Raw genomic sequence first — 22,447 nt, 5'->3', positions numbered from 1 at the left:
TGTAGGCCATTAGCTTGGAGCTGGAAATTAACATCAGATGAACAGTTTCTCTGAAGATGGAGGAACTGTGCATAGGGTATGCTTTTCACTAGAGGGGCAGGATGGGTACTTGCTGCGCACAAAATAGTATTCCCTGAGCTTGGCTTTCTGTACAGGTCTGTTTCTAGTTTTCCACTGGGAAGAATGTTAGTCTGGATATCCAAAAAGGTTTAACCTTTTGTACTAATAGTATTAGTGAATTTAAGATTCAATTCGTTAATATTGAGAATTTTCAAAAATGTATCCAATTCATATCTTGGACCCGTCCAAATGATTAGTAAATCGTCTATGAAACGATACCAACATAAAATGTATGGAAGCCAAGGTTCCATGGTGTCACTCGAGAACACATATCGCTCCCAACCACCCAAATAAAGGTTGGCATAGGATGGTTCACAGCAAGTGCCCATAGCTACCCCCTGTATTTGCAGATAGTGTTGTTCCATGAATACAAAATAATTCCTAGTTAAAATAAATCAAAGTAATTGTAGAGTGAACTCCATCCGTGGCCATTGGTTTAAATCCTGTTCATATAGAAAGGATTTGATCATCCAGATGCCCCGCTCGTGTGGGATGCTAGAGTACAATGCCTCTATGTCCACTGCCACGAGCAGGGCATCCGGAGGAACCTGAATCCCCTCTAAGTGCCACAGTAAGTCTGAGGTATCCCATATGTATGAGAGAAGCACCAATACATGGGGCATTAATATCAAATCCACATACCTGCTTGCATGTTCTGTTAGGGATTTGATCCCTGAAACTATAAGCCTTCCTGGGGGGTCAACAATATTTTTATGAACTTTAGGTATCGTATAAAACATTGGTGTTTTTGGATATTTGGGGATTAAATAATCCATAGTATCTTTGTTGATTAAGCCCCCCAGGAAAGCCTCAGTTATCAGGATCTGGAATTCACCAGAAAAATTCAATATTGTAGAGGAATCTATTGGTGCATACCAATCAGTGTTATTTAATACTTTTAGACACATAGTCTCGTATTGTTGTCTGGAAATGACCACAATATTGCCCCCCTTATCGGATGGTTTGATAATCAAATTTGTATTAGTTTGTAATTCGCGTATTGCCTTATTTTGTTCAGGAGTTAAATTGCCATCAAAGGGGGGCCAACTTGTGGTCTTGACCTCGCGAACAACCGATTTTACAAATGACCAGATTTGTGGATTAGTAGCCAAATCCGGGAATTTCTGAGATTTTAATATGCTGGATTTTTTACTTCTATTTGAGTATGAGACCCTGTTCTTTATTTGGGATTTATATAGCCCTAATTTCTGGGTTGCCTTCTTCATAGAGAATGGCGAGGTCACGTAAAGCTCTGCATTCTGCCATTGTATAATTCTGTGTACGTTCTGCTAATTCTCTTTCCAATTTTTGTTCCTTTCTCTCCTCATCGAATATGTACTTGTATGATAGATTTCTGGCAAACATGTGTATATCTTTGATCGTTTCTCTAGGATCAATTGGGTTAGAGGGACAGAATCCCAAACACAATTGAAGCACTTGCTGTTGGGCTATGGTTAATGTTGTATTAGTAAGATTAACAATGCTCAGTTGGTTTGTACGACTGTTAATGTCTAAGAGTTGTGTTGTACATATAGATCTAAGCTGCTCTGTCTCGTGTTTTTGGGTGTGGGTGTGATTTGTCCTCCTAAAAAACCATCCTCAGTGTTAACTGAGGATGGATTTTGTTGGTCAGTCAAACCTGATACACCTTTAGTTAAGATTTTATGCATAATTGGAGTTAAATTTGTGGATTGTGCAGTTTTATCTATTTGTGTACGTGTATCGGGTTTCTTTTTATTTGTAGGGTGTGTGGGTGATGGTCCTGTGCCATTTCGTCCTCGTTTTTGTAATTTTCCACGTGTATTAGTGGTTGTTGCTACTCTAGAGCGTGAACTTTGTGATACTGAACTCTATTGAATTTACCTTGTTTTTTCAAAATAATGTCTTTGTTAATAACTTCAAGACGATTCTTGATTTCTTGCCATTGAATTGGAAATGTAGGTAGTTCAAATACATGTTTGTATTGAACTCCCAAATTATCAATTTCCGTGTCTAATACCAACATGTCCTGTGTGTTATGTCTGATCAACAAGTTCGTAAGTTCCTTGCTACAGGTTATGAGTATCCCCTCCCATTCTTTCCTAAAGGTCTCCGAATGGATCCTTTATGGTTGGAAAGGTATGGACTCTCAGTCCCTGTGGATTAATACCTTCCTTGACATATTTACGAAATTCTAAATGCCAATATAGGTGGGACTTTCGTTTAAGGAGTCCCTGTACCTTGGTTATATATATTTGGAGGTCCTCTTAATTTTTGTTAGGAGACTTGCAGTTGGATTGAATGTCTGCCATAAATACAGCCCATGCGGTGCCCGTGAGGTCCATGATAGACAGCCTATGCATAAGGTAGATCAACAAATAAGATTTAGGTCAAACTTTAAACAGAAATAACAAACACTCAATATACACGAAGGTATGAGTATCCCCTCAACTACATGCCTGAGATCGCATATATAGTGATCAGGGGAGACTCAGCAATCATATTTCATATAATATAAACATGAGTAGGATAAGACACAATCTCCGGATTGACTGATCTATTTGAAAAGTCCATGGGTGTGTTATCCACCCTACTACAATTGATATTGGATATGATTGTGCTTTATATTAGAAAATCTTGAAGTAATTGATACCTACATCCCAAATTATACAGACATTTGTATTACCAAAACACCTCTATGGGGGATTGGTAGATGTGGGCTTACCATCCGATAAGGGGGGCAATATTGTGGTCATGTCAAGACAACAATACGAGACTGTGGGGGAGATTTACTAAAACTGGTGAATGCAAAATCTGTTGCAGCTCTGTATAGAAACCAGTCAGGTTCCAGGTTTTATTGTCAAAGCCTAATTGAACAAGCTGAAGTTAGAAGCTGAATGGCTACCATGCACAGCTACACCAAATTCTGAGTGTTCCTGTTTTAGTAATTCCCCCCCTATATGTCTAAAAGTATTAAATAACACTGATTGGTATGCACCAATAGTTTCCTCTACAATATTGAATTTTGCCGTGAATTCCAGATCCGGATAATTGAGGCCTTCCTGGGGGGCTTAATCAACAAAGATACTATGGATTATTTAATCCCCAAATATCCAAAAATACCAACGTTTTATACAATACCTAAAGTTAATAAAAATATTGTTGACCCCCCATGAAGGCCGATAGTTTCAGGGATCGAATCCCTAACGGAACATGCAAGCCGGTATGTGGATTTGATATTAATGCCCCATGTATTGGGGCTTCCCTCATACATACAGGATACCTGAGACTTACTTCGGCACTTAGAGGGGATTCAGGTTCCTCCGGGTGCCCTGCTCGTGGCAGTGGACATAGAGGCTTTGTACTCTAGCATCCCACACAAGCGGGGCATCCGGTCGATCAAATCCTTTCTATATGAACAGGATTTAAACCAATGGCCAAGGATGGAGTTTACTCTACAATTATTTTGATTTATTTTAACTAGGTATTATTTTGTATTCATGGAGCAACACTATCTGCAAATACAGGGGGTAGCTATGGACACTTGCTGCGCACCATCCTATGCCAACCTTTATTTGGGCAGTTGGGAGCGATATGTGTTCTCGAGTGACACCATGGAACCTTGGCTTCCATACATTTTATGTTGGTATGGTTTCATAGACGATTTACTAATCATTTGGACTGGTCCAAGATATGAATTGGATACATTTTTGAAAATTCTCAATATTAATTAATTGAATCTTAAATTCACTAATACTATTAGTACAAAAGTTTTATCCTTTTTGGATATCCAGATTAACATTCTTCCCAGTGGAAAACTAGAAACAGACCTGTACAGAAAGCCAAGTTCAGGGAACACTATTTTGTGCACAGCAAGTGCCCATCCTGCCCCTCTAGTGAAAAGCATACCCTATGCACAGTTCCTCCGTCTTCAGAGAAACTGTTCATCTGATGTTAATTTCCAGCTCCAAGATAATGGCCTACGAGACAGACTCCTGGAGAGAGTCTATACCAAAACCCTGCTGAGAAAGTCCTTCAATAAAGCAAAAGCACGTCCCCGAGCGGAGCTAATTTATAATACAAAACCAAAAAAAGAAACAAAAACAGTGAAATTCATTACCCGATACTCCATGCATGAAAAGACATTACGCAAAATCATGGCCAAACACTGGCACCTATTAACAACTGATTATACATTGGCCAAATATCTAAAACCTCATCCAGAGGTAGTCTATAGGCGAGCTGCTTTCATCCGAGATAGCTTGGTCAGTAGTCATTACAACAAGAAGGAAAAATCCACACACGGTTAAAGTGAACCTATAAATGTGGACGCTGTGCCCGCTGTCCATGGGTTCTGGAGGGAAGAGGTGTGTCCCTCCCCAATGGCGATTGGCACAGGGCCACTTATTTTGCAGATTGTACTACACAAGGCATTATATATCTTATGCAGTGCACTTGCCATGCCTTCTATGTGGGTAAGACGGTGCGCCAATTCAATCAAAGAATTGGCGACCACTTATACTACTCGGAAGGTGGCAAGATACAAACAACAGTATCTCGACACATAGCACTCCATCATAAATGCAATAATTCAGTTGTCACATTTTATGTGCTAGAAGTAATATCCCCAGATCCCAGGGGAGGGAATTGGGATAAACGGGTGCTTCAAAGAGAGACCTATTGGATAGAATCCCTTAATGCCACTATGCCTCCTGGCATTAATGAGGTCTTAACGTATAAGCCATTCTTATAAGGGATGAGAACACACACTAATATCGATGAAGAATATAGGAATATAATGAAATCAAAATACCAATTGAAATGGAAAGAATGTGATTAAATCCATTGCCTATCCTTGTAGCCTCTGGGGTGCAAAGGATATACAGTCTAAAGGTAAGGTTCAACAATTTAATTTTATATTGAATATTGAGAATAAGGTCTAATTATGGGTTGAATATAGTAGCAGTAATATGATCTATTTGGAAAATGTTTACTTGAAACCCAATAAATAATGCAATGATTCTGTAATATAAATTGGAAAAAGATTGTTCATGTTAATGCTGAAGTATAGATCAAAAATATATATGTATACATTCAGATTTCAGGAATTTAATTCTGTTTCAGGTTATATCCTACTGTGGATTCCTATGAGTTTCAGTGCAATACCCTGCTAAGTGCGGCACTTCCTTTGGCTATCGGGAGGCGCTGTGGATCTCTCTCCGGTGAGTGACATGGTCTCCGGGCAATAGGCGGAGGCATACTCTATTGCTTCCGCTATCACTTGCGGCTGCTGGGAACCCACGTCACCGTGGAGTTCCCGCTTTGAGCAGTGCGAGTGCTCCTATTGGCGCATGTGCTCTTGGAGACCCGAAATTACGTCACCTCCACCGGAAGTGACGCGTTCAGGTTGGGGTTATATAAACAGGTACAAGCCATAATGATGGCAGAGGAGTTGAGATGTGGTTGGCGGCAGCACTCTGATGTAATGAATCTTTACAACACTATGTGGCCAATTTAGAGCAATGGACACTATTGTTATGGGCAAGGGACAAACACTATATAATTATCTATTTACAGATTGATTATAATGGGATTGGGAGACCTCCATCTTACCATCTAACATGAAGCAAATGATAGCACTTTGAATGCGAACTGAGACTTGTAATGACAGCTACACTATAAATACCATCCACATGTGCAGTGCTGTGAAATAGTCATAACTTCATTGTTGATGGTCAAAAGGTAAGAGAGTAATAATATGATTCTATATTTTATAACTTTACTCCTCCTATAGAGGAGGAGTACATAAAATAACTAGCTTTAGTAGAAAATAAATATATGGAATTTATTTCCCTTTATCTCTTTTGGTCCATCTTTGGAAATCAAGTATCTCCATCTCATTGTGGTCCGCCCCCTCTCCTCCATATTATTATAGATTTGATGTCCAGTGACAACCTTTGGTAGGTGTTTTAACCCGTAAATATAAACATGTCAGGCAAGGATATGGGTGGTAGCACGAATGGCCCCACTCAAATATAAAATAATCAAATGTATCAAATGTTTACTGTCATCAATGACCCAATATATGTTTTTTCGTATGTTGAACGTCTTTGTCTAACTTATGTTTTTTAATTTGTAATATATAATAAAAAGTCTATTTTACATAATATATGTGTTGTTATATATCATGAGTTCGATACCATAAAAGTCCCCCCATAGCCCACATCTACCAATCCCCCATAGAGGTGTTTTGGTAATACAAATGGAGTTTATATCTTGCCTGCTTGTACATTAGTGGAGTAAGTGCAATCTTTTTAAATAAATTGTTTTTATATTATGGTATCACGCTATGTGCACCTTTCTTCTCATTGGTTCATTCCCCATGGGTCTTACCCTCTACATGTGAGGATTGACATTACTACCTGCTCCAGTCTTTTTTGGATCCGTTACTAAAAGTTTATCCTGTGAAATTGCTGGGATTGGTCCCCACAGATTAAATGCCTATGTGGGCTATCTATGAGAGTAGATGACCATGTATATCTGGTAAGCACTGCAGTCTATTATACATCTCCTTGATCACGGGTGCCAGTTAACGGAAGCACTTTAAAGATTTACCATCACTGCTGGGACTTGCGGTTCGTTTCATCTGGAATTGACCTCTTCCTTTTTCTTTTGTACCTAAAGACTTTTATATTAAGACTTTTTAGTTTTACATATTGGTACATATATTTTGTATTTTATTTCACAGGTGTGTTTTCAATATCCCTTTTTGCACCATTGATTCTAATAAGATGATTTCCAGTCACTTAATTTTCACTTACATAGTTACATAGTTAGTGAGGTTGAAAAAAGACATCAGTCCATCCAGTTCAACCTATGATGTGTGTGTGTGTTTGCTATTAACCGTACATTGTATACCCCTGTATGTTGTGGTCTTTAAGGTGTCCATCTAATAGTTTTTTGAAACTATCAATGCTCCCTGCTGATACGACTGCTTGTGGAAGAGAATTCCACATCCTTACCGCTCTTACAGTGAAGAACCCCTTACGCACTTTAAGGTTAAACCGCGTTTCCTCAAGTTTTAGTGAGTGGCCACGTGTCTTATTGTATCTCCTCTCTCTGAATAGTTTGTTCCTTATGCTCGGGTCGCCAGTACAGTATTTGTACATTGATATCATATCCCCCCTCAATCTTCTCTTCTCCAGCACAGTTCAGTGCTTGTAGTCTTTCCTCATAGCTGCTGTCCTCCATTCCCCTAATTATTTTTGTTGCCCTTCTCTGGACTTTCTCCAGTTCCAGCACATCCTTCCTGAGGACCGGTGCCCAGAACTGGATAGCATACTCCAGATGTGGCCGGACCAGAGTCTTGTAGAGTGGGAGAATAATCTCTTTATTTCTGGAGTGAATCCCCTTTTTTATACAACCCAGTATTCTGTTGGCTTTGCTTGCGGCGGCTTGGCATTGCATGCCACTGCCAAGCCTGTTGTCTACCAGTACCCCCAAGTCCTTTTCCATCCTAGACTCACCCAGAGGTTCCCCCCCTAGTGAGTAGCTTGCTTTCTGGTTTCTGGCCCCCAAGTGCATTACTTTACATTTTTCAACATTAAATCTCATCTGCCATGTAGTTGCCCACCCCGTTATTTTGTTCAGGTCCTCTTGCAAGGTTTCCACGTCCTGCATAGAAGATATTGGCAAGCCTAATTTAGTATCATCTGCAAATACTGAGATTGTACTAGATATCCCCTCCTCTAGATCATTTATGAATAAATTAAACAGGATTGGTCCCAGGACAGAACCCTGGGGGACCCCACTTTCCACATCCGCCCAATCCGAGTACTCCCCATTAATCATCACCCTCTGGACTCTACCCTGGAGCCAGTTCTCTATCCAGGTACTCACCTTATGGTCCATACCTACCTTCCTTAGTTTGTACAGTAAGCGTTTGTGGGGAACGGTGTCAAAGGCCTTTGCAAAGTCCAGATACACCACATCCACAGGCTTACCTATTTGCTTTTATACCGGTTGGGTAGCCTGCTCCCAGTTGGCCTTAATGAAGGCCTAGAGGTTCTTTCATTTCATTTTTAATAATCAATTATGGATCAATCATTGTTCTTTGGTTATTCTGTATATGTCTATATACAGTATATTGTTAAGGATATATATATATATATATATATATATATATATATATATATATATATATATATATATATATACTGTGACGGTATTCACCGTCACTGGGAGTGAAAGACAGATAATTAATGGTTTGAATTACTTCAGATGAGACTGTAATATTTGTCAGCAATATCTTCATATAGAAATATAAAGAATTATTCCAACTTTACATTGGGACACTTAGACTGTTTTGACCATTGCCATGAAGTCTGACTCCTAGATAATGTGTATTCCGTGTGCTTGTCAGTTAGAGAGACACACAGACTGTCATTGGCAGACTTCCCTATTGTTTGTGCATTTAAATGGAATGTGGATTGTGCCTGTCCCATTGTTAAATGTTAATGACCTCACATTGTTCTGTCCAGATGGCTAGATAATTAGTTTAGGTTAATTCTGTTAATTCTGATAATGTAATCATTCAACCCCTGACCTGTGTGTAGTAATTTGATCAGGAGGGGGATGTGCTCATGTGTGTATAAATTGAGTGTGTGTCTGTTCAACAGACAGTTTGTTTTTACCCCTTCATGAAGTCTCGACTCATGTTTGGGGGATTGGGAGCTATTTTCACTTCCTGGTGTTACCTTGACTGGGATCTCGTGAGAAGCTGCACGGATCTCTCTCATAGAGACTATAGGATCCGTTACATAGGTGGCAACCGGTGGGATGGCGTCCTAGTGCGAGGAGAAGCAGCCCAGAGACACCAGTAATGTTATGGAGCGAGCTAACACCCGCCCAGTGTCCCCATATGAGGAGGAGTTTCACTGGAGGTTGCAGCAACACATGGCCCAACAGGATGGGCCTGTATCAGAGAAAGGCATACTGGACTGGAGAGATGTCACTCAAAAGGAAATGAGGTATGACACCTTAAAGGATGTGCAGTGGAGGCGGAGAGAGAGCCATCTCAGTGAAGAACAGCAGTTCCAGGTATATGTTGCCCTGCGGTTACCTTTCCTAGGAGAAAAACCTCTGGATGAGTGGGTGACGGATCTATGGGACCTGATTTGGAAGGAGTTGTGGCTGGATGAAGCTTACCGGGCACTAAAGTGGTACGCCACATGGTGCGACCACTGGATGGCTGACGACAATATGCCGGAAGGTGAGGACTATAGTGGCCAGGGCTTGCTGTGGGAGGCCTTTGAGGAGAGCAATGACTTTGGATGTCCAGCAGAGTTTTGGCGCAGGGAAATCCACAACACCAGCGAAGCCCTACTGGGTCTCCCCAGAGCGGACTACCATCGCCTGCTCTTCTCCATTCAGCCCCAATCTACCCTGCAAACAGAGCTGGAGTGCTGGGTGGGAGATCCAGACCCACAACCCTTCAGTTGGAGAGACATTATAGACTGTTACTGTGAAGACCCACCGATGGCAGGTGGAGCTGGGACCGAGGTCTCTCTACCTGCCCTACTGGGAGGCTGGGCAGCCAGCCCAGATCCCCAGCTACAGCAGGAGTTACTGGTAATAGAGACAGTCGGTTCTACTCCCCAGCGGCAGACAGAGAGACAGAGTCACAGGGAGCCAAAGGTTTCGTCCTTCCTCCCCACCGGCAGTGTACCTTCCAGGGAGAGGAGACAACTAATCTTTCTCCCCAACCACAGGGAGACAATAGACAGATGGGACTGCGGTCTCTGCATCAGACCTACAGGGATGCAGGACGGTTGGTCCAGATCCCCAACCAACCCCGCAGGAATACCAGGAGGAGGAGGTAGGCGAACCCTCCTCTCTATAGCAGACCCACAACCAGGTCCTGGGGGTAGTATTCGCTGACCTTAACCCAGCAGAGGTGCTGGCAAAAGGGTAGAGTGCTACCAACCTCTGCCCAGCACCCACAAAAGCTACAGAGATCCAGGAAGCTGGGGAAATCGGCCCCTTGCCCCAGCAACAAGCTGATGAAGTGAAGCTTCTACACCAAGCTGAAGCACTGGCAGCCGGACAGAGAGTCAACAACCTTTGCCCCACATCTGTGGCAGTTTGAGAGGCCCAGGGTGAGAAGGGAGAGGAGGTTGCAGTCATCTCTCCCCAACAGTCAGTCAGAGCGGAGGAAACTGTCCCCAGCCAGGATCTGTGCATCTGGGAGACAGTACCGGAGAAAGGTTGTCCCAACCACCAGATGGGGGTAAGGAAGATGGACCAGCTGACTACCCTTCCCAGCAGCAGTTGGTGCCCCAGAAGAAGAGCTGGCAACAGAGCAGAGTGCAGTTGGCCTCTGTCCTCAACATCCAAAAGAGTTCCTGTGGTAGTGGATGGGAGTACAGTCTTCACTTCTATTTCTCAGGAATGCTGGACAGTCGGCCCAGATCCCCAACAGCCTGATGAAGTGAGTCCCACCACTATGTCTTCTCACCAGTGGCTGAAATGACTCCCAGGAGAAGGGCCAGTCCACGCTTATCCCCAGTGGTGGGTATGTTCTATGAGAGAGGCAGAGGTTGGCTGGGTGAGTAATGCTGTTTTCTGGACAATTTGTTTTCTGGTACTGGGTGGGTGCAGACATTGGGAGGGCCCGTGGAACACAGCCTACCTTAGAGAGGTTGGAAAACCGCTCTCTCAGCCCACTAGGCCCCTCTTATGCCTAAGTCACCCTGTGTCTATTAGAGACACAGGGTGCCCAAGAAGCCCAGTCTGGCCTGCCCAAACCAGACTTCCACAGACTGATTGCCTATGAGAGCTCCATGCGCCTTGCCAGGACAAACTTACAAACTATATGGAACTTTGTCAAGGAAGCTACCATGATGGATTGACTCTTTGGGACTTGTTACCCGATTAACTCAGGCACAGACCAGTTGGAGGTCTGGTACCTGGTTAGTCTACCTTTGGGGGGAAGGTATGGGATAGTATTCACCATCACTAGGAGTGAAAGACAGATAATTAATGGTTGGAATTGCTTCAGATGGGACAATAATATTTGTCAGCAACATCTTAATATAGAAATATGAAGATTTATTCCCACTTTACACTGGAAGACTTAGACTGTTATGGACCATTGCCATGAAGTCTGACTCCTAGATAATGTGTATTGTGTGTGCTTGTCTGTGAGAGAGACACACAGACTGTCATTGGCAGACTTCCCTATTGTTTGTGTATTGAAATTCAATGTGGATTGTGCCTGTCCCATTATTAAATGTTAATGACCTCACATTATTCTGTCCAGATGGCTAGATAATTAGTTTAGGTTAATTATTTTCCTGTATACACTTTCATCTGCATATGATACTGTAATGAGCCAGAGGGGAGGGATTGCGTACACTGTATGGGAATGACTGTAAAACCCTGTTTCTATTAGATTGTGAATGTCATGTCCTGTTATCCGCAAGGTCCACCTGGGCGGAAACCTGGTTTATAAAAGTCTGTTTCTTGTTCAATAAAGAGTTCTACTTCACCCTCAATCTAGAGTGCTGTCTGTTATTGGGGGAAGCTCCTACAAGGGATTGCTATGCTCTTCATCCTCCCTTGGAATAAGCACTAAGCTCTTGTAAGAGCTTGTGTAAGAGCTTGTTCCTACTTCACTCTCTGGGGAAAGAGAGGGTCACTCGCGGGAACCTGGAGTCTTGTCGTAGGTCCAGGGTGGGTAGGAGACGGTGAGACCCCAACCAAGCTGCGGTGGTTCGTGGGGTCGGAGGTGGTTATGGTGTCTGGTGGAGTGCTTAGAGCCCTCGGGAAGCACTAGGAGCATCCGTCAACGGAGGTACCCAGTCGGGGTGCCAGTTAATCCTTTACATATACATATATACAGATGCATCTCATAAAATAAAATATCATCAAAAAGTTATTTATTTCAGTAATTCAATTCAAAAAGTGAAACTCATATACAGTATATCACAAAAGTGAGTACACCCTCACATTTTCATAAATATTTTATTTTATCTTTTCATGTGACAACACTAAAGAAATGACACTTTGCTACAATGTAAAGTAGTGAGTTTACAGCTTGTATAACAGTGTAAATTTGCTGTCCCCTCAAAATAGCTCAACACACAGCCATTAATGTCTAAACCGCTGGCAACAAAAGTGAGTACACCCCTAAGTAAACATGTCAAAATTGGGCCCAATTAGCCATTTTCCCTCCTCTGTGTCATGTGAATTGTTAGTGTTACAAGGTCTCAGGTGTGAATGGGGAGCAGGTGTGTTAAATTTGATGTTATCACTCTCACTCTCTCATACTGGTCCCTGGAAGATTTACATGGCACCTCAAGGCAAAAAATTTTCTCTGAGGATCTGCAAAAAAAAATAATTGTTGCTCTACATAAAGATGGCCTATACTATAATAAGATTGCCAAGACCCTAAAACTGAGCTGCAGAACGGTGGCCAAGACCATACAGCAGTTTAACAGGACAGGTTCCACTCAGAACAGGCCTCGCCATGGTCGACCAAAGAAGTTGAGTGCACATGCTCAGCGTCATATCCCGAGGTTGTCTTTGGGAAATAGATGTATGAGTGCTGCCAGTCAGTCTGTCCATACTCAGACCATACGCCGCACACTGCATAAAACTGGTCTGCATGGCTGTCATCCCAGAAGGAAGCCTCTTCTAAAGATGATGCACAAGAAAGCCTGCAAACAGTTTGCGGAAGACAAGCAGACTAAGGACATGGATATCTGGAACCATGTCCTGTGGTCTGATGAGACCAAAATAAACGTATTTGGTTCAGATGGTGTCAAGCGTATGTGGCGGCAACCAGGTTAGGAGTACAAAGACAAGTGTGTCTTGCCTACAGTCAAGCATGGTACTGGGGGTGTCATGGTTTGGGGCTGCAGGAGTGCTTCTGGCACTGGGGAGCTACAGTTCATTGAGGGAACCATAAATGCCAACATGTACTGTGACATATTGAAGCAGAGCATGATGCCCTCTCTTCAGATACTGGGCTGCAGGGCGGTATTCCAACATGATAACAACCCCAAGCACACCTCCAAGGGGACCACTTCCTTGCTAAAGAAGCTGAGGGTAAAGGTGATGGACTGGCCAAGCATGTCTCCAGAACTTAATCTAATTGAGCATCTGTGGGGCATCCTCAAACGGAAGGCGGAGGAGCGCAAGGTCTCTAACATCCACCAGCTCTGTGATGTCATCATGGAGGAGTGGAAGAAGACTCCAGTGGCAACCTGTGAAACTCTGGTGAACTCCATGCCCAAGAGGGTTAAGGCAGTGCTGGAAAATAATGATGGCCACACAAAATATTGACACTTTGGGCCCAATTCGGACATTGTCACTTAGGGGTATACTCACTTTTGCTGCCAGCGGTTTAGACATTAATGGCTGTGTGTTGAGTTATTTTGATGGGACAGCAAATTTACACTGTTTTACAAGCTGTACACTCACTACTTTACATTGTAGCAAAGTGTAATTTCTTCAGTGTTGTCACATGAAAAGATATAATAAAATATTTACAAAAATGTGAGGGGTGTACTCCTTTTTTTGAGATACTGTATTTTATGTAGATGTGTTACACACAGAGTGATATGTTTCAAGCATTTCTTTCTTTTAATTTGGATGATTATGGCTTACAGCTGGTGGAAACCCAAAATTCAATATCTCTGAAAAGTAGAACATTACATAAGACAAATAAAAAAAAGGAGTGTTAATACAGAAATGTTTTTTGTTTGGCGCTAGCGTTTTTTTGGGCATTTTTTTGGGTTCTTTGGAGGCAGGCAAAACATCTGAACTTGTGTATAGTTGTATATATAGCACTATACACAAGTTCAGATGTTTTTCCTTCCTCAAAAGAACCCAAAAAAACGCCTGCTATTAAACCGGCAAGGTGTGAAAAGCGAGAAGCCATATTCCAGATCTATAATTGCACTAATACAAACAATCCTTTTTTTTTTTATGGTTCTGGACATGCTACAGAGCTGAAACTTCACAGGTACACCTTTTAGACCCCCCAGACACAAAATCACACAAAAAAGTTCTTAAAAATTGTCATTTTTGATAAAAAAGCCAATTATTGAAAAAAAAAAAAAAGAGAGATACCACTACAAACAAGTTCAGATGTTTTGCCTGCCTTCAAAGAACCCAAAAAAATGCACAAAAAAAACGCTTGCGCCAAAAAATAAAAAAAAACGCCCAGGTGTGTTGTTGCAGGCATTTTTTGGGGGTTTTTGGAGGCAGGCAAAACATCTGAACTTGTGTACAGTACCACTATACACAAGTTCAGATGTTTTTCCTGACTCCAAAGAACCCAAAAAAATGCCTGCTATTAAACCGGCAAGGTGTGAAAAGCGAGAAGCCATATTCCAGATCTATAATTGCACTAATACAAGCAATCTTTTTTTAATGGTTCTGGACATGCTACAGAGCTGAAACTTCACAGGTACACTTTTTAGACCCCCCAGATACTAAATCCAAAATCAAAAAATCTCTCTTTTTTTTTTCAATAATTGGCTTTTTTATCAAAAATGACAATTTTTAAGAACTTTTTTTGTGTGATTTTGTGTCTGGGGGGTCTAAAAGGTGTACCTGTGAAGTTTCAGCTCTGTAGCATGTCCAGAACCATAAAAAAAAGGATTGTTTGTATTAGTGCACTTATAGAACAGGTTGTTTGCTTCTCGCTTTTCACACCTTGCCAGTTTAGTAGCAGGCTTTTTTTTGGGCATTTTTTTGGGTTCTTTAGAGGCAGGCAAAACATCTTAACTTGTGTATAGTGGTATATATACCCGTATACACAAGTTCAGATGTTTTGCCTGCCTCCAAAAACCCCCAAAAAATGCCTGCAACAACACACCTGGGCTTTTTTTTTTTTGATGCTAGCGTTTTTTTGGGCATTTTTTTGGGTTCTTTGGAGGCAGCCAAAACATCTGAACTTGTGTATAGTGTTGTATATACACACATACTTATATGTATATACACACCTAGCCATATATAGGTGTGATAGGAGCGTAACTATATTGGTGTTAATTATTTCATTAGCGCAAGTAGTTTTTTCTGCTCCTTTCACACCTATATATGTCTAGGTGTATATATACAGACATGGTTGTGTATATATACCCCCTATACACATGTTCAGATGTCATATCTAACTCCAAACATGTGCTCAAAAAATCACTAGCAACGCCTGCAGCCAAAAAGAATGCTGGCGGCGGCAAAGCCATATTACAGAAGCAAAAGTGACTTGAGAGAAACTAGCTTTTCTCTATAGCGGTCACCCTGCTATGGAAGGTTTTTGTCACCCTGCCATAGCAGACACTGTCAGTTAACCCTACACTACACTACGGTTCCCTTACACTTAACACTTTCCACTATAGAAACTGAATAAATTAAAGCTAACTAAAGTGTAAAAGAGCACTCTAACTATACTAGATATCCCTTTCCTCACACTAATAAATGCTAAATGACACTTTGTAACACTTTGTAACAGAAGTAACAGAACAGCATTCCACTCTCTTCCATGTCCCGTATAAGAATGCTAGGAATTTGGCGGGGGCTATCTTATATACTGGGGGGCGTATTCACTAATGATTGGACTATGGACCCCCTAGTCACTCCAATCACATTCCTAGCATTCTCCTGCCCCCTCAATTGGCTTTTGCTAATGGTTCTGGTCCAATCACAGGCTTTTAAAGCCCATTTCCTGTCCCATTGCATTTTGGTCGGTTCTGGTTGCCGAATTCCGGACTTTTTGGGCAAAAAGTTCTAAATTCAGCCGAACCTCGAACACCCAATGTTCGGGCCGAACCGATGGTCGACCCGAACCGTTCGATCATCCCTAGCTGTGATGTGGCTCGGAGCATGCACAGTGGGGTTCCTGTGTGTTTCAACAAGCCACATGGTCTGGCCCCACCTTGGTTGTTAATATGCGTTTCAGCATGGAAAAGACTAGGAAGTCCTGTATTCTGGCTTGCTAAAAATTGATTAGGCATCTTTTGCTGTGCAAGGGTGCATCATAGGTCCATGGGGATTATAGGCATGTTAGAATGCATGTATTGAACATTCCATAGTTATTGTGTTTATTGGCTTTTTATACAAAATAAATAAAATATGAGCAATACATGTTTCTAGTGAGACCTAGGAAATCAGTGGGGGCACAATTCATAACTATACCTGGTTGCATATGGCATTGTTTAACCACTTGCCTACTGGGTACTTTTACCCCCTTCCTGCCCAGGCCAATTTTCAGATTTGCGTTTCAGCATGGCGATTGGGTTGGTAGTTGCTCCACATGGGTTAACATAATATTCAAGAAAGAAGAAAACCGGTCGCACACTGCAGATGAAATCCAATAAAATATCCTTTATTTTTGATTAAAGCGTTTGTTACCCTAAAAAAAAAATATATATATATATTTATCTTGTTCCTTTAACCACTTCTGGACCGGAAGGATTTGCCCCCTTAATGACTAGGCTATATTTTGCGATTCGGCCCTGCGTTACTTTAACGGACAATTGCGCAGTCGTGCGACGATGTACCTGAATCAAATTGATGTCCTTTTTTTCCCCACAAATAGAGCTTTCTTTTGGTGGTATTTGATCACCTCTGCAATTTTTTTTGCGCTATAAAGAAAAATAGAGCGACAATTCTGAAGATAAAAACTCTAGCTGCAGGCACGCAACTGACGTATACCTACGGCGGTTAGCGCAGGAGGGCCAGCCTGCCGCAGTATTTCTGCGGCGGGCAGTCCGAAAGTGGTTGAAACATGTTATACAGTACAGTGCTTGTGCTATGTAATTTGGCCCCTTTTATCACCTAAAAAACCTGGCTGATCCTTCCAGTTTCTGCCCTCCCCCCTGTACACTGACCACAGTGTATCATGGCTGCTGAGCCCTGACACCGTGGTCAGTGTACGTGCCTCCGTCATCCGCAGCCCTGCCCTTTCCTGTGTCCTCCACCCCCTCCTCTTTCTGCCTATCAGCTCTGTGTCACAGCCCGCCCACCCCTCCTGCTGCTCAAATAACTGTTGATATGTTATATAATCCTGTTTGTCTCCTAAGCCTGTGTGCCTCTGTCTCTGTGTTTTATAAAAAAAAAAATCTGTATATACCTGATTGCAGTATGCTGCTCAGCGATCACGTGACCAGCTGGCTCTCTCTCTTCTACTGAGTGGCATTAGCAGGGGAATCTCGACCCTGCCCCCTGCATCTGTCAGACTGGGAGAGGAGAGAGGAGAGAGTTTTTTTATAAAACACAGAGACAGAGGTACACAGGCTTAGGAGACAAACAGGATTATACAAAGTCCTGCAAATGGCTTAACCACTTAAAGCACTTTTATTTGTGAAACACATCAAATGTATGCCTCACCCTGTGCTGTTGTTCCATGTTTGAAGAAAAAAGGAAATTTTAATGGACTACATCTGCAGTGTATGACCAGTTTTCTTCTTTCTTGCATGATAATTTGCGGTGGCGAGTGGGGGTCAGCACCTGGGAGCAATCCTTCATACATCCACACCTGAGCGGCTCTTTGCTCTCTATTTTTGATCAACATAATGTGCCCTGACCTCTCCTCCCCGTGTGAGTGATGAGGAGCTCACATTCAGGTTCTATTCTAGGAGTATAATATTTACTGTGTTTGGTAATTCTCGGCTGGCTCTGATGAAGAGGGTACACCTGTATGGATAAATTGTTTTCTGGATATAAAATGAAGAAAGGTATGCAGGCATTCCTTTCTCCTGGTGTTATCGATTTCCCCAGAGAGGAATATAGTGAGGACAGGATTAATGAGTGAGAGGAGAAAGAAGGGAAGGAGAATAGGGGTGTGCACAAATATAAATTTATAAGGAAACATGTTTTTTAGAACTAGCCCTAAATTGCAATCAGTATGTTGGGGCCCCTTTCCCTCTTTCCTCTTGTCCACTTCCTTTTACCCCCCTCTATTAAAAGGGGGAGGGGGATAGTAGGGAGAGGGAAGGAGAGAGATGGGGATTATGGGGATTTGCTATGTATAGGATAGTAGGGGGGTGGAGGAAAGGTGAGATACCATTCTTTTGTGCTGAGGTTGTTTGAGAGGGGGGAAGGGGAAGAATGGAAGGATAAGGGGATGATAGAGAGGAGGGGAGAGGTTTTTTGTCCTTTTTTTTTTTTCGGGTAATATCACTAAAGAAAGTTATTTCTTTTCAATTTTTAAATTCACGGGTAGGAGTTTTTTTTTTTTTGAGGTATTTGGATACAAAATTAATTTTTTTTCTTCCTTTTTTTTTTTTTTCTTCTTTTTTTTTTCCTTTTTATTATTGATAGAATCACTAAGGAAAGTAATTTCCCTTTAATTTTTATAATGCACGGGTGGGAGATTTTTAGAGATAAACGGATACAATTTTTTTTTTTTTAGGATTGGGGGTCTGCCTTCCATCTTCCCTCTCTCCCCAGCATTTATTCTTTATATTGAAGATAGTGAGTTATAGATACATCTTCATGCTAAAGTGGGTGGAAGCCCATTTAGTGGGATAGGGTAAATTTGTTCGGGTCTTACGACATGATATTATTGGAATACGTTAAATAAGAGCGAGCGGGAGGAGGTGCGGGAGAGTCCGCAGAGAACCACTTTGGGGCATTGCCCTACTGAGAAAGTCACACAGGTGGCACCAAAAAGTGCCGTGTGAAATAAGGATACGTTTTTTATCCGAAGAGATGGGAGGGAGAACCGGTTTCCTAAAGGAACTGGTTCTTCTTACCCGTCAGTAGGTGGAAAGGGGGGGAGGGTTTTTTTTTCCCTTTTTTTTTTTTTTTATATCCACGCCCAGCGATGGAGGACCTAAAAATTGTCTCCTATAATGTTAAAGGACTAAATGTGCCAGAATAGAAACACATGCTGTTATCTGATTTGAGACGTTTACATACCAGTATTGCACTAATACAAGAGACACACTTTAGGACAGATAAAATGCCTTTTCTAAAAAATAAACACTTCCCATATGTATATCACTCTACGTATACACAAGCAAAATCACGAGGGGTTTCTATACTACTAGCAAATGCCGTCCCATAGTAACACTAGCAACGGCATACGCACCTAATAACCGGCAAGATAGGTTTATTTCTAGAACCTTGGGTGAGCTTATGCGCTTCTCAGAGGGTCAATTAATTATGGGTGGAGACTTTAATGTACCATTGACACCAGCAGTAGACACTTCATCAGGGACCTCAGCACTTACACCCGGAATGAGTAAACGGATTCTAAAGACCCTATATAAAGCTCAGCTGATAGATGTATGGCGTCTACAACACCCTTCTGAAAAAGAATATACATTCTATTCAATACCACATAAGAATTATTCTAGAATTGATTTCTTCGTTGTACCTCACGCTCAGCTACAGGCAGTGAAAAAAACGGGCATAGATAGCATTACCTGGTCAGATCATGCACCTATATCATTAACATATAGCTTGGTACCAAACTCTACACAGAGAAGGAATTTTTGGAGGTTAAATGAGAGTTTGTTACAAAGGGAAGAGATATTAAAGGAAGTTGGGGAGGAGATGAAAGTTTTCTTTGAGATAAACGATCAGCCTGGTTGTAATACGGGAATTTTATGGGAGGCCCACAAGACAGTGGTGAGAGGAATTTTTATTAAACATGTAGCACGCATTAAAAAAGAAAGGAATGAACAGCTGTCACAACTTCTGGAAAGACTTAGAGCTTTAGAGACAGAACATAAGCAAAGCCCAGCAGATAGAACAATGATCGAGTTGAAGTTGACTAGAAAGCAGATAATGGACTTGTTACAATATAAGGCGAAGGCTGCCATACAAAGGTGCCGTAAACTGAATTATGAAGCAGGTAATAAATGTGGAAAAATGCTTGCTAGATCCATACAGAGACAGAAATCGAGATCATACATACCCCATATTGTTACAGCAGAAGGGGTTAAGAAAACTTTACCAACACAAATAATAGGAGAATTTGAGAAATATTATACCGCATTATATAACTTAAAAGAAACACCACCCCGCAACAAGATATTGAAAATTATCTAGCTCAATCACAATTACCTAAATTAACGGAGGAAGATCGAGAATACCTAGAGACTGAGATCACTATAGAGGAGATACAACAAGCATTAAAAACGATGAAACCCGGGAAGGCACCAGGACCTGATGGTCTAACGACACAATATTATCAGTCGCTGATTCATATTTTAGGCCCTTATATGGAAAAATTATATAATGCAACAGATCTAGATGGGAAGCTGACTAGAGATACTCTTACAGCCCATATCTCATTAATATTAAAGGAGGGTAGGGATCCAGCTCAATGTAGCAGTTATAGACCAATATCCTTATTAAATGTGGATCTAAAGCTACTTACCAAAATCTTAGCAAATAGATTGGCAAGACACCTCCCAAGTGTAGTCCAGCTAGACCAGGTAGGCTTTATGATATCAAGGGAAGCAAGAGATAATACTACAAGAATTCTGAATCTGATACAAATAGTAAAAGAAAAAAAGACCCCCTGCGTAGTGCTGAGTACGGACGCAGAAAAGGCATTTGACCGGGTGGGTTGGCCTTTTCTGTTCTCCGTACTCAGATACATCAGAATGAGAGAAGCTATGCTAGAAAAAATAACTAGAGTATATACAGAGCCAACAGCCAGAGTGAAGGTCAATATTTATTGTCGGATGCATTTCCAATAAGTAATGGCACAAGACAGGGGTGCCCACTGTCACCCCTCCTGTTCGCCCTGACAGTGGAACCTTTCCTGTGTAGGCAGGCCCGGACTGGGACAAAAAATAGGCCCGGGCATTTTGGACTGAGCAGCCCGCGAGGGGGGCATGACGGGGGCGTGGCTGGGGCGGGGCGTTCGTCGGGATGCTTGATGACAGGATTTAATGTTTCAGGATGTGTGGATTCGATTACGGTACCTTTTTTAGATTAATCTGACAGACTGGGTCCAATTTAGATCAGAGCTGCCATATGATGCTGTTTTTTTTGTCTTACTTTAAATCCTGTTTTGATGGTTGAGTCCTAAAAATAGTATGAAGCAGCACAAGATGAGGGTTACTCTAATCAAGGGGTAGACAACCTTTTTGGGCACAGTGTGCCGAAAAATGTTTTCAAAGAAATTAGGAGTGCCAGATACATAAAAAACAACTCAACTTCATATAAAGTAACTGCTGTAAACCACTTAAATAATAGTAAGAAATCAAGTGAGATTTGCACCTTCACAAATCAGATCACCCCAATTCCTGCACCTTCACTCCTCAGACCACCCCAATTCCTGCACCTTCACTCCTCAGATCACCCCCAATTCCTGCACCTTCACACCTCAGATCACCCCAATTCCTGCACCTTCACACCTCAGACCACCCCAATTCCTGCACCTTCACTCCTCAGATCACCCCCAATTCCTGCACCTTCACTCCTCAGATCACCCCCAATTCCTGCACCTTCACAAATCAGATCACCCCAATTCCTGCACCTTCACTCCTCAGACCACCCCAATTCCTGCACCTTCACACCTCAGATCACCCCAATTCCTGCACTATCACACCTCAGATCACCTGGTAGGCTGGCACTGGCAGCAAATATTTTATTCAAATCAGGATTTCTTCTGCAAATAGGCTGGCATCAGAGTCAGACAATTACCAAAACCAATGTCATCAGACACATGATCAAAAAATTAGGAAAAATAAGGTTTTCTTCTGCAAATAGGCTGGCAGTGGCATCAGATCAGAAAATTAACAAAAAACAATCTCAGACACATGACATGACCAATTCAAATCAGGATTTCTTCTGCAAATAGGCTGACCTGGCACTGGCAGGCATAGTACTAGCCTAGTACTATGCCTGGCTGCCAGTGCCAGGCCAGCCTATTTGCTAAATAAATCCTGATTTGAATTAAATTGTTGCTGCCAGTGCCAGCCTATTTGCAGAAGAAATCCTGATTTCTTTGAATAAAATTGTTGCTGCCAGTGCCAGCCCAGCCTATCTGCAAAAGAAATCCCTAAGTAGAAGTCACTCCTCTCTCCAGTCCTCCACTTACCTTGGGTGTGCTGTGCTGTGCGGTGTGGCTGCAGAGTGTTCCCGCTGGACATAGTACAGGAGATGGTCAGAGACTGCAAACATGATACACGAGATGGTCAGAGACTGAGGACATGATACAAGAGATGGTCAGAGACTGAGGACATGATACAAGAGATGGTCAGAGACTGAGAACATGATACAGGAGATGGTCAGAGACTGAGGACATGATACAAGAGATGGTCAGAGACTGAGGACATGATACAGCAGATGGTCAGAGACTGAGGACATGATACAG

This window comes from Pelophylax lessonae, assembly GCF_965119305.1.
Source record: "Pelophylax lessonae genome assembly, chromosome: 4".
Taxonomy (NCBI): Eukaryota; Metazoa; Chordata; class Amphibia; order Anura; family Ranidae; genus Pelophylax; species Pelophylax lessonae.
This window is presented reverse-complemented; position numbering follows the sequence as displayed.